The sequence below is a fragment of the Oncorhynchus gorbuscha genome, linkage group LG05, assembly GCF_021184085.1.
Source record: "Oncorhynchus gorbuscha isolate QuinsamMale2020 ecotype Even-year linkage group LG05, OgorEven_v1.0, whole genome shotgun sequence".
Taxonomy (NCBI): domain Eukaryota; kingdom Metazoa; phylum Chordata; class Actinopteri; order Salmoniformes; family Salmonidae; genus Oncorhynchus; species Oncorhynchus gorbuscha.
In genome coordinates, this window is record NC_060177.1 from 7458479 (window position 1) to 7471884 (window position 13406).

The 13406-nt window shown below is 45.2% G+C and overlaps 1 non-coding gene across 1 annotated transcript; it reads right to left on the reverse strand.

Moving 5' to 3' along the window:
- Positions 1-3909: 3909 nt before the first annotated feature.
- On the reverse strand, positions 3910-3981 carry trnag-ucc. Its single transcript has one exon. It is a non-coding gene; the product is annotated as a tRNA-Gly (tRNA).
- Between the last annotated feature and the right edge of the window lie 9425 nt (positions 3982-13406).

Here is a 13406-nt window from a genome sequence, read left to right on the forward strand (position 1 = left end):
CTTTGAGATATCAGCTGATGTAAGAAGGACTATATAAATACAATTTGATTGATTGATTGATTATAGTACATAAATAATATGCAAACTGAGGCTTAAGAATTGTTTTCCAAATCACTGCAGTGTGCCATGACAATCCTGTGTGTTGGGTTCGTGTACTCAAGGCAATGTTTATTTGTGTCGTGTGTGTGTGTGTGTGTGTGTGTGTGTGTGTGTGTGTGTGTGTGTGTGTGTGTGTGTGTGTGTGTGTGTGTGTGTGTGTGTGTGTGTGTGTGTGTGTGTGTGTGTGTGTGTGTGTGTGTGATTGTGTGTGTATTCTTGTGTGAGAGAGGGGAGAGAGAGGGAGAGAGGGAGAGAGGGAGAGAGAGGGAGGGAGGGAGGGAGGGAGGGAGGAGGGAGGAGGGAGGGAGGGAGGGGGAGGGAGGGAGGGAGGGGGAGGGAGAGAGAGAGGAGGGAGGGAGGGAGGGAGGGAGGGAGGGAGGGAGGGAGGGAGATGTTAAGTATATTGTATGTTAGTGTAGAGCGGGGTTTTCCAAACTATGGTAATTATGGTTTGACTCAGAATTTTTACTTTAAATGTATGTCAAATAAAAAAAACATTGATTTCAAAGTTTGACAAACTATACAACTCTATGCACCACAAAAACACATGTACTGGAACAACAGTGCAGATGCAACGTTTGGTAACAGAATTACAGTAAAATCTCCCTTCGTTTTTTATGTGACCACACTTTCCAAAAACTGTTAAATATCTGCTCCTAATTAGGATTCAACTATGACTGTAGAGAGAACGGGGTGTCAGGTATGACTGTAGAAATAACAGGGTGTCAGCTATGACTGCAGAAAGAACGGGGTGTCAGCTATGACTGTAGAGAGAACAGGGTGTCAGCTATGACTGTAGAGAGAACGGGGTGTCAGCTATGACTGTAGAAAGAACGGGGTGTCAGCTATGACTGTAGAAAGAACGGGGTGTCAGCTATGACTGTAGAAAGAACGGGGTGTCAGCTATGACTGTAGAAAGAACGGGGTGTCAGCTATGACTGTAGAAAGAACGGGGTGTCAGCTAGGACTGTAGAAAGAACGGGGTGTCAGCTATGACTGTAGAAAGAACGGGGTGTCAGCTATGACTGTAGAAAGAACGGGGTGTCAGCTATGACTGTAGAAAGAACGGGGTGTCAGCTATGACTGTAGAAAGAACGGGGTGTCAGCTATGACTGTAGAAAGAACAGGGTGTCAGGTATGACTGTAGAAAGAACGGGGTGTCAGCTATGACTGTAGAAAGAACAGGGTGTCAGCTATGACTGTAGAGAGAACGGGGTGTCAGCTATGACTGTAGAGAGAACGGGGTGTCAGCTATGACTGTAGAGAGAACGGGGTGTCAGCTATGACTGCAGGAAGAACGGGGTGTCAGCTATGACTGTAGAAAGAACTGGGTGTCAGCTATGACTGTAGAGAGAACGGGGTGTCAGATATGACTGCAGGAAGAACGGGGTGTCAGCTATGACTGTAGAAAGAACGGGGTGTCAGCTATGACTGTAGAGAGAACGGGGTGTCAGATATGACTGTAGAAAGAACGGGGTGTCAGCTATGACTGCAGGAAGAACGGGGTGTCAGCTATGACTGTAGAGAGAACGGGGTGTCAGCTATGACTGCAGGAAGAACGGGGTGTCAGCTATGACTTTAGAAAGAACGGGGTGTCAGCTATGACTGTAGAGAGAACGGGGTGTCAGCTATGACTGCAGGAAGAACGGGGTGTCAGCTATGACTTTAGAAAGAACGGGGTGTCAGCTATGACTGTAGAAAGAACGGGGTGTCAGCTATGACTGTAGAAAGAACGGGGTGTCAGCTATGACTGCAGGAAGAAGGGGGTGTCAGCTATGACTGTAGAAAGAACGGGGTGTCAGCTATGACTGCAGGAAGAACGGGGTGTCAGCTATGACTGTAGAAAGAACGGGGTGTCAGCTATGACTGCAGGAAGAAGGGGGTGTCAGCTATGACTGTAGAGAGAACGGGGTGTCAGATATGACTGTAGAAAGAACGGGGTGTCAGCTATGACTGCAGGAAGAACGGGGTGTCAGCTATGACTGTAGAAAGAACGGGGTGTCAGCTATGACTGCAGGAAGAACGGGGTGTCAGCTATGACTGTAGAAAGAACGGGGTGTCAGCTATGACTGTAGAGAGAACGGGGTGTCAGATATGACTGTAGAAAGAACGGGGTGTCAGCTATGACTGCAGGAATAACGGGGTGTCAGCTATGACTGTAGAGAGAACGGGGTGTCAGATATGACTGTAGAAAGAATGGGGTGTCAGCTATGACTGTAGAGAGAACGGGGTGTCAGATATGACTGTAGAAAGAACGGGGTGTCAGCGATGACTGCAGAAAGAACGGGGTGTCAGCTATGACTGTAGAAAGAACGGGGTGTCAGCTATGACTGTAGAAAGAACAGGGTGTCAGCTATGACTGTAGAAAGAACGGGGTGTCAGCTATGACTGTAGAGAGAACGGGGTGTCAGATATGACTGTAGAAAGAACGGGGTGTCAGCTATGACTGCAGGAAGAACGGGGTGTCAGCTATGACTGTAGAAAGAACGGGGTGTCAGCTATGACTGTAGAGAGAACGGGGTGTCAGATATGACTGTAGAAAGAACGGGGTGTCAGCTATGACTGCAGGAATAACGGGGTGTCAGCTATGACTGTAGAGAGAACGGGGTGTCAGATATGACTGTAGAAAGAATGGGGTGTCAGCTATGACTGTAGAGAGAACGGGGTGTCAGATATGACTGTAGAAAGAACGGGGTGTCAGCGATGACTGCAGAAAGAACGGGGTGTCAGCTATGACTGTAGAAAGAACAGGGTGTCAGCTATGACTGTAGAAAGAACAGGGTGTCAGCTATGACTGTAGAAAGAACGGGGTGTCAGCTATGACTGTAGAAAGAACGGGGTGTCAGCTATGACTGTAGAAAGAACGGGGTGTCAGATATGACTGTAGAAAGAACGGGGTGTCAGCTATGACTGCAGAAAGAACGGGGTGTCAGCTATGACTGTAGAAAGAACGGGGTGTCAGCTATGACTGTAGAAAGAACGGGGTGTCAGCTATGACTGCAGGAAGAACGGGGTGTCAGCTATGACTGCAGAAAGAACAGGGTGTCAGCTATGTCTGCAGAAAGAACGGGGTGTCAGCTATGACTGTAGAAAGAACAGGGTGTCAGCTATGACTGCAGAAAGAACGGGGTGTCAGCTATGACTGTAGAAAGAACGGGGTGTCAGCTATGACTGCAGGAAGAACGGGGTGTCAGCTATGACTGTAGAGAGAACGGGGTGTCAGATATGACTGTAGAAAGAACGGGGTGTCAGCTATGACTGTAGAGAGAACGGGGTGTCAGATATGACTGTAGAAAGAACGGGGTGTCAGCTATGACTGTAGAAAGAACGGGGTGTCAGCTATGACTGCAGGAAGAACGGGGTGTCAGCTATGACTGTAGAGAGAACGGGGTGTCAGATTAGACTGTAGAAAGAACGGGGTGTCAGCTATGACTGCAGGAAGAACGGGGTGTCAGCTATGACTGTAGAAAGAACGGGGTGTCAGCTATGACTGTAGAGAGAACAGGGTGTCAGCTATGACTGACACCTTGGCTTTGTTTATTTAACTACGGAAGGTGAAGTGGATTTATATCCGGTAACAGAATTGCATCATGGGTCCTTGATGTGTACTTCACAGAAATACATAATGATGGATATGAATGTCATTCTCCTCACAGTGATGGATCTTGCAGAGATTCAATTCCCACTCAACTGCTACAGGTTTTAACAACAACCCACTCAATAGTGCTGTTTGAATGCAAACCACGTCGCTGGGTTTTCAATATTCGTATGTAAAATCTCCTTCGGCGATCAGTGAAAATTAAAAGCATCTGCGTTGGCCGGGAATCGAACCCGGGTCAACTGCTTGGAAGGCAGCTATGCTCACCACTATACCACCAACGCAAGTAGAGAAAAGGGAATTCAACAGGGGAATTGTAGGTTTGTGTCAAGTATTTTAGGAATAACTCTCTCGCTCTCGTTTGGATATTGGACTTTCATGGTGAAATGTATTGAGTCCACCACACACTGAGATGGAGTATCAAAACGCTACACACTGAGATGGAGGAACAAAACACTACACACTGAGATGGAGGAACAAAACACTCCACACTGAGATGGAGGAACAAAACACTACACACTGAGATGGAGGAACAAAACACTACACACTGAGATGGAGGAACAAAACACTACACACTGAGATGGAGGAACAAAACACTACACACTGAGATGGAGGAACAAAACACTCCACACTGAGATGGAGGAACAAAACACTCCACACTGAGATGGAGGAACAAAACACTCCACTGAGATGGAGGAACAAAACACTCCACTGAGATGGAGTAACAAAACACTCCACACTGAGATGGAGGAACAAAACACTCCACACTGAGATGGAGTAACAAAACGCTACACACTGAGATGGAGTAACAAAACGCTACACACTGAGATGGAGTAACAAAACACTACACACTGAGATGGAGGAACAAAACACTCCACTGAGATGGAGTAACAAAACACTCCACACTGAGATGGAGGAACAAAACACTCCACACTGAGATGGAGGAACAAAACACTCCACACTGAGATGGAGGAACAAAACACTCCACACTGAGATGGAGGAACAAAACACTCCACACTGAGATGGAGGAACAAAACACTCCACACTGAGATGGAGGAACAAAACACTCCACACTGAGATGGAGGAACAAAACAGTAAACTGTGGTCCTGCCTGTAGCTCAGTTGGTAGGTCATGGTGCTTGCAAAATGTGAGTAGTTTGTTTGATTCCCGGGACCACCCATATGTAAAAAGTGTACGCTCATGACTGTAAGTCGCTTTGGATACAAGTGTCTAAGAAATGACATATTTATTATTATAGATGATAAACATTAGAATCTATATTCAATGTGAGAAGAACAGTAAGGTTAAATATTCTTCTTGTCTTGTTGTCTTCCGTCTCTGACCACCAATCTGAAACAACTTGATTGCTGTTAAGAATATTGCTGCTCCCCATCCGATGTGAGCTGAGGCCACCGCTGCGTCCAGCAAGGCACAACGTTGTGGAACTTTCATGTAAAAAAAAGATGTAGAACCAACATGTCTCAGACTTGGAGAACACGGGATCATGCAGTTTAAGTGCACAACCAGCTGGGGGCACTGTTAGCACAGAACTTCAGGCTTGATTCAATCCGATCTGCTTTAGACGACATCAGCACAGCGGTTGTTGAGGCGGTGCTGGAGGTGGAACGGCATTAGAGCTGTCAAATCCACAAGTGTATCCTGGCATTATACCTAAAGCGGAAACAGCCATTGGCTGCACAGAGTCGCATTAAGATAAATCTCTTTTGCAGCCGTGTTTACAAGTTTGAAACACCGGAATGTGAGATGTCATCTACACCTGGGGGTTCGGCTGATACAAATCCTCATTCATTTGTTTAATACATTCCTACACTTTCTCGTTCACAACTTGTAACACGAGTTGGGTGGGTGTGGCTTCATGACAATGATCACAAGAGCTGCTGCTCACCGATTTGACTGATCCACCTGCCAACACATCAGCTATGTGGTGTCGGCTATCGCTGATTTAATCTTAGTGTTTTTAATAAAAGGTTAAGGCAATGTTTTTAAAAGTACAGTTACATTGTTACTGCACAGGTTTAAGCACAACATTCTATAAAGTGTTAATCAGTTGTTCATATTTAACTTGCAATTATCTCACATCAGGGATATCATGTAAATCAATGTTTCCCAAACTTTTTATAGTCCTCAAACATTCAACCTCCAGCTGTGTACCCCCTCTAGCACCAGGGTCAGCACACTCCAGCTGTGTACCCCCTCTAGCACCAGGGTCAGCGCACTCCAGCTGTGTACCCCCTCTAGCACCAGGGCCAGCACACTCCAGCTGTGTACCCCCTCTAGCACCAGGGTCAGCGCGCTCCAGCTGTGTACCCCCTCTAGTACCAGGGTCAGAGCACTCCAGCTGTGTACCCCCTCTAGCACCAGGGTCAGCACACTCCAGCTGTGTACCCCCTCTAGCACCAGGGTCAGCACACTCTCAAATGTTGTTTTTTTGCCATCATTGTAAGCCTGCCACACACACACACACACACACTATACAATACATTTATTAAACATAAGAATGAGTATGAGTGTTTGCCACAACCCGACTCGTAAGAAGAGCTCTTATAGGACCAGGGCACCAATAATAATATAATGATAGTAATACATCATGTTGCTCTTTATTTAACCACCTTACATATAAAACCTTATTTTGTTCATCGAAAATGGTGATTAACTCACCACAGGTCAATAAGGTTGTGCTTGAAAGGAGGCACATAACTCTGCAATGTTGGGTTGTATTAGAGAGAGTCTCAGTCTTAAATCATTTTCCACACACAGTCTGTGGCTGTATTTAGTTTTCATGCTAGTGAGGGCCGAGAATCCACTCTCACATAGGTATGTGGTTGCAAAAGGCTTCAGTGTCTTAACAGCACGATTTGCCAAGGCAGGATATTCTGGGCGCAGCCCAATCCAGAAATCTGTCAGTGGCTTCTGATTAAATTCAATTTGTGGCAATTTCAATGAGGCTCTCTTGTTCAGATATCGGTAAGTGGACTGGAGGCAGGGCATGAAAGGGGTAACGAATCCAGTTGTTTGTGTCATCCGTTTTGGGAAAGTACCTGCGTAATTGGGCATCCAACTCACTCAGGTGCTTCACTCCATCACATTTGACATTGTCCATAAGCTTGAGTTCATTTGCACACAAAAAATCAAACAATGATGGAAAGACCTGTGTGTTGTCCTTGTTAATGCTGACAGAGAAGAGCTCCAACTTGTTAATCATAGCCTCAATTTGGTCCCGCACATTGAATATAGTTGCGGCGAGTCCCTGTACTATTGATTCAGATCCTTCAGGCCAGAAAAAACATCATCCAGAAGGTCCAGTCGTGTGAGGAACTCGTCATCATGCAGGCGGTCAGACAAGTGACAATGATGGTCAGTAAAGAAACTTTAAGCTCGTCTCTCAATTCAAAATAACGTGTCAATACTTTGCCCCTTGATAACCAGCGCACTTCTGTATGTTGTAAAAGCGTTACATGGTCGCTGCCAGTTTCATTGCATAGTACAGAAAATACACAAGAGTTCAGGGGCATTGCTTTAACAAAGTTAACCATTTTCACTGTAGTGTCCAAAACGTCTTTCAAGCTGTCAGGCATTCCCTTGGCAGCAAGAGCCTCTCGGTGGATGCTGCAGAGTACCCAAGTGGCATCGGGAGCAACTTCTTACATGCGCATTACCACTCCGCTATGTCTCCCTGTCATGGCTTTTGCGCCATCTGTAAAGATACCAATATGAGCAGCAGCTACGTTTGGCTACGTTTGGCTAAGTGGAATTCCCGCGAGAGTAACGGGTAATTATTTTTTATAGGCTACCTGTTGTTATTTCACAGCACACTAGATGGTTTAATTTGATTTCTGGCAGTGAAACGAGGCCACTCAGGCGTGAAAAAATACTCACTCAAAAGTATGTCCCCTTTGGAAAATATAAATGGACTATTTGAAAATGTGAAGAAAAAAACATCTATAAAAAAATACAGTTGAAGTGTGAAGTTTACATACACCTCAGCTAAATACATTTAAACTCAGTTTTTCACAATTCCTGACATTTAATCCTAGTAAAAATTCCTTGTTTTAGCTCATTTAGGATCACCACTTTATTTTAAGAATGTGAAATGTCAGAATAATAGTAGAGAGAATTATTTATTTCAGCTTGTATTTCTTTCATCACATTCCCTGTGGTTCAGAAGGTTACATACACTCAATTAGTATTTGGTAGCATTGCCTTTAAATTGTTTAACTTGGGTCAAACATTTCGGGTAGCCTTCCACAAGCTTCCCACAATAAGTTGGGTGAATTTTGGCCCCTTCCTGCTGACAGAGCTGGTGTAACTGAGTCAGGTTTGTAGGCCTCCTTGCTCGCACACTCTTTTTCAGTTCTGCCCACAAATGTTCAATAGGATAGAGGTTAGGGCTTTGTAATGGCCAATACACGGACTTTGTTGTCCTTAAGCCATTTTGCCACAACTTTGGAAGTATGCTTGGGGTCATTGTCCATTTGGAAGACCCATTTGCAACCAATCTTTAACTTCCTGACTGATGTCTTAAGATGTTAATTTAAAATATCCACACCATTTTCCTACCTCATGATACCATCTATTTTGTGAAGTTCACCAGTCCCTCCTGCAGAAAAGCACCCCCACAATATGATGTGCCACCCCCGTGCTTCACGGTTGGGATGGTGTTGTTCGGCTTGCAAGCATCCCTCTTTTTCCTCCAAACATAACGATGGTCATTATGGCCAAACAGTTCTATTTTTGTTTCATCAGACCAGAGGACATTTCTCCAAAAAGTTTGTTCTTTGTTCCCATGTGCAGTTGCAAACCGTAGTCTGGCTTTTTTATGGCGGTTCTGGAGCAGTGGCTCCTTCCTTGCTGAGCGGCCTTTCAGGTTATATCAATATAGGACTAGTTTTACTGTGGATATAGATACTTTTGTACCTGTTTCCTCCAGCATCTTCACAAGGTCCTTTGCTGTTGTTCTGGGATTGATTTGCACCTTTTCGCACCAAAGTACGTTAATCTCTAGGAGACAGAACACGTCTCCTTCCTGAGCGGTATGATGGCTGCATGGTCCCATGGTGTTTATACAGTGCCTTGCGAAAGTATTCGGCCCCCTTGAACTTTGCGACTTTTTGCCACATTTCAGGCTTCAAACATGAGATATAAAACTGTATTTTTTTGTGAAGAATCAACAACAAGTGGGACACAATCATGAAGTTGAACGACATTTATTGGATATTTAAAAAAAAATTAACAAATCAAAAACTGAAAAATTGGGCGTGCAAAATTATTCGGCCCCTTTACTTTCAGTGCAGCAAACTCTCTCCAGATGTTCAGTGAGGATCTCTGAATGATCCAATGTTGACCTAAATGACTAATGATGATAAATACAATCCACCTGTGTGTAATCAAGTCTCCGTATAAATGCACCTGCACTGTGATAGTCTCAGAGGTCCGTTAAAAGCGCAGAGAGCATCATGAAGAACAAGGAACACACCAGGCAGGTCCGAGATACTGTTGTGAAGAAGTTTAAAGCCGGATTTGGATACAAAAAGATTTCCCAAGCTTTAAACATCCCAAGGAGCACTGTGCAAGCGATCATATTGAAATGGAAGGAGTATCAGACCACTGCAAATCTACCAAGACCTGGCCGTCCCTCTAAACTTTCAGCTCATACAAGGAGAAGACTGATCAGAGATGCAGCCAAGAGGCCCATGATCACTCTTGATGAACTGCAGAGATCTACAGCTGAGGTGGGAGACTCTGTCCATAGGACAACAATCAGTCATATATTGCACAAATCTGGCCTTCATGGAAGAGTGGCAAGAAGAAAGCAATTTCTTAAAGATATCCATAAAAAGTGTTGTTTAAAGTTTGCCACAAGCCACCTGGGAGACACACCAAACATGTGGAAGAAGGTGCTCTGGTCAGATGAAACCAAAATTGAACTTTTTGGCAACAATGCAAAACGTTATGTTTGGCGTAAAAGCAACACAGCTCATCACCCTGAACACACCACCCCCACTGTCAAACATGGTGGTGGCAGCATCATGGTTTAGGCCTGCTTTTCTCCAGCAGGGACAGGGAAGATGGTTAAAATTGATGGGAAGATGGACAGAGCCAAACACAGGACCATTCTGGAAGAAAACCTGATGGAGTCTGCAAAAGACCTGAGACTGGGACGGAGATTTGTCTTCCAACAAGACAATGATCCAAAACATAGAGCAAAATCTACAATGGAATGGTTCAAAAATAAACATATCCAGGTGTTAGAATGGCCAAGTCAAAGTCCAGACCTGAATCCAATCGAGAATCTGTGGAAAGAACTGAAAACTACTGTTCACAAATGCTCTCCATCCAACCTCACTGAGCTCGAGCTGTTTTGCAAGGAGGAATGGGAAAAAATTTCAGTCTCTCGATGTGCAAAACTGATAGAGACATACCCCAAGCGACTTACAGCTGTAATCGCAGCAAAAGGTGGCGCTACAAAGTATTAACTTAAGGGGGCTGAATAATTTTGCACGCCCAATTTTTCAGTTTTTGATCTGTTAAAAAAGTTTTAAAAATCCAATAAATGTCGTTCCACTTCATGATTGTGTCCCACTTGTTGTTGATTCTTCACAAAAAAATACAGTTTTATATCTTTATGTTTGAAGCCTGAAATGTGGCAAAAGGTCGCAAAGTTCAAGGGGGGCGAATACTTTCGCAAGGCACTGTACTTGAGTACAATTGTTTGTACAGATGAATGTGGTACCTTCAGGCGTTTGGAAATTGCTCCCAAGGATGACCCAGACTTGTGGAGGTCTACAATTGTTTTTCTGAGGTCTTGGCTGATTTCTTTAGATTTTCCCATGATGTCAATTAAATAGGCACTGAGTTTGAAGGAAGGCCTTGAAATACATCCACAGGTACACCTCCAATTGACTCAAATTATGTCAATTAGCCTATCAGAAGCTTCTAAAGCCATGACATAATTTTCCAAGCTGTTTAAAGGCAGATAGCCAACTATCTGCTTCCTCAACTCAGACTGAGGAAGCAGGGGAACATATAGCCAGCTATCGGCCTCCTCAACTCAGACTGAGGAAGCAGGGGAACAGATAGCCAGCTATCGGCCTCCTCAACTCAGACTGAGGAAGCAGGGGAACAGATAGCCAGCTATCGGCCTCCTCAACTCAGACTGAGGAAGCAGGGGACCAGATAGCCAGCTATCGGCCTCCTCAACTCAGACTGAGGAAGCAGGGGAACATATAGCCAACTATCTGCCTCCTCAACTCAGACTGAGGAAGCAGGGGAACAGATAGCCAGCTATCGGCCTCCTCAACTCAGACTGAGGAAGCAGGGGAACATATAGCCAACTATCGGCCTCCTCAACTCAGACTGAGGAAGCAGGGGAACAGATAGCCAGCTATCGGCCTCCTCAACTCAGACTGAGGAAGCAGGGAACATATAGCCAGCTATCGGCCTCCTCAACTCAGACTGAGGAAGCAGGGGAACAGATAGCCAGCTATCGGCCTCCTCAACTCAGACTGAGGAAGCAGGGGAACATATAGCCAGCTATCGGCCTCCTCAACTCAGACTGAGGAAGCAGGGGAACAGATAGCCAGCTATCGGCCTCCTCAACTCAGACTGAGGAAGCAGGGGAACATATAGCCAGCTATCGGCCTCCTCAACTCAGACTGAGGAAGCAGGGGAACAGATAGCCAGCTATCGGCCTCCTCAACTCAGACTGAGGAAGCAGGGGAACATATAGCCAGCTATCGGCCTCCTCAACTCAGACTGAGGAAGCAGGGGAACAGATAGCCAGCTATCGGCCTCCTCAACTCAGACTGAGGAAGCAGGGGAACAGATAGCCAGCTATCGGCCTCCTCAACTCAGACTGAGGAAGCAGGGGAACAGATAGCCAGCTATCGGCCTCCTCAACTCAGACTGAGGAAGCAGGGGAACATATAGCCAGCTATCGGCCTCCTCAACTCAGACTGAGGAAGCAGGGGAACATATAGCCAGCTATCGGCCTCCTCAACTCAGACTGAGGAAGCAGGGGAACATATAGCCAGCTATCGGCCTCCTCAACTCAGACTGAGGAAGCAGGGGAACAGATAGCCAGCTGCCTCCTCAACTCAGACTGAGGAAGCAGGGGAACATATAGCCAGCTATCGGCCTCCTCAACTCAGACTGAGGAAGCAGGGGAACAGATAGCCAGCTATCGGCCTCCTCAACTCAGACTGAGGAAGCAGGGGACCAGATAGCCAGCTATCGGCCTCCTCAACTCAGACTGAGGAAGCAGGGGAACATATAGCCAGCTATCGGCCTCCTCAACTTAGACTGTCAATCTACTCTACTTTGTGCGTCTGTGTCTTTATGATCAAATGGCTGATAGCTGACATTTCTCTATTTAAAACAGACTTGAATAGGAACTCTACAAGGCTGTTAGATATGACCTCACAGTGAAGAAGGGAGCTTTCTCTCTATTTAAACAGACTATAATAGGAACTCTACAAGGCGGTTAGATACTGTATGACCTCACAGTGTAGAAAAAGGGAGATTTCTCTATTTAAAACAGACTTGAATAGGAACTCTACAAGGCTGTTAGATATGACCTCACAGTGAAGAAGGGAGCTTTCTCTCTATTTAAAACAGACTGGAATAGGACCTCTACAGGGCTGTTAGATATGACCTCACAGTGAAGAAGGGAGCTTTCTCTCTATTTAAACAGACTATAATAGGAACTCTACAAGGCGGTTAAATACTGTATGATCTCACAGTGAAGAAGGGAGCTTTATCTATTTTTTAAAACAGACTGGACTAGGACCTCTACAAGGCGGTTAGATATGACCTCACAGTGAAGAAGGGAGCTTTCTCTCTATTTAAACAGACTGGACTAGGACCTCTACAAGGCGGTTAGATATGACCTCACAGTGAAGAAGGGAGCTGTATCTATTTTAAAAACAGACTAGACTAGGACCTCTACAAGGCTGTTAGATATGACCTCACAGTGAAGAAGGGAGCTTTATCTCTATTTAAACAGACTATAATAGGAGCTCTACAAGGCGGTTAGATAGTGTATGACCTCACAGTGAAGAAGAAGAAGTGAGATTTCTCTATTTAAAACAGACTTGAATAGGAACTCTACAAGGCTGTTAGATATGACCTCACAGTGAAGAAGGGAGCTTTCTCTCTATTTAAAACAGACTGGAATAGGACCTCTACAAGGCTGTTAGATATGACCTCACAGTGAAGAAGGTAGCTTTCTCTCTATTTAAAACAGACTGGAATAGGACCTCTACAAGGCTGTTAGATATGACCTCACAGTGAAGAAGGGAGCTTTCTCTCTATTTAAACAGACTATAATAGGAACTCTACAAGGCTGTTAGATTTGACCTCACAGTGAAGGGTGATGTTTTTGTGTGTAAAGGGTGATCAAAGAGATTGACTCTATGCTTCCCTGTTCACACAGCCGTCTCTCTCTATCTCTCACACACACACACACACACACACACACACACACACACACACACACACACACACACACACACACACACACACACACACACACACACACACACACACACACACACACACACACACACACACACACACACACACACACACACACACACACACACACACACACACACACACACACACACACACACACACACTAAGAGGGTTGCACTTTGGCTATGGGTGTTAGACCTCAACTCTGGAAGTGTC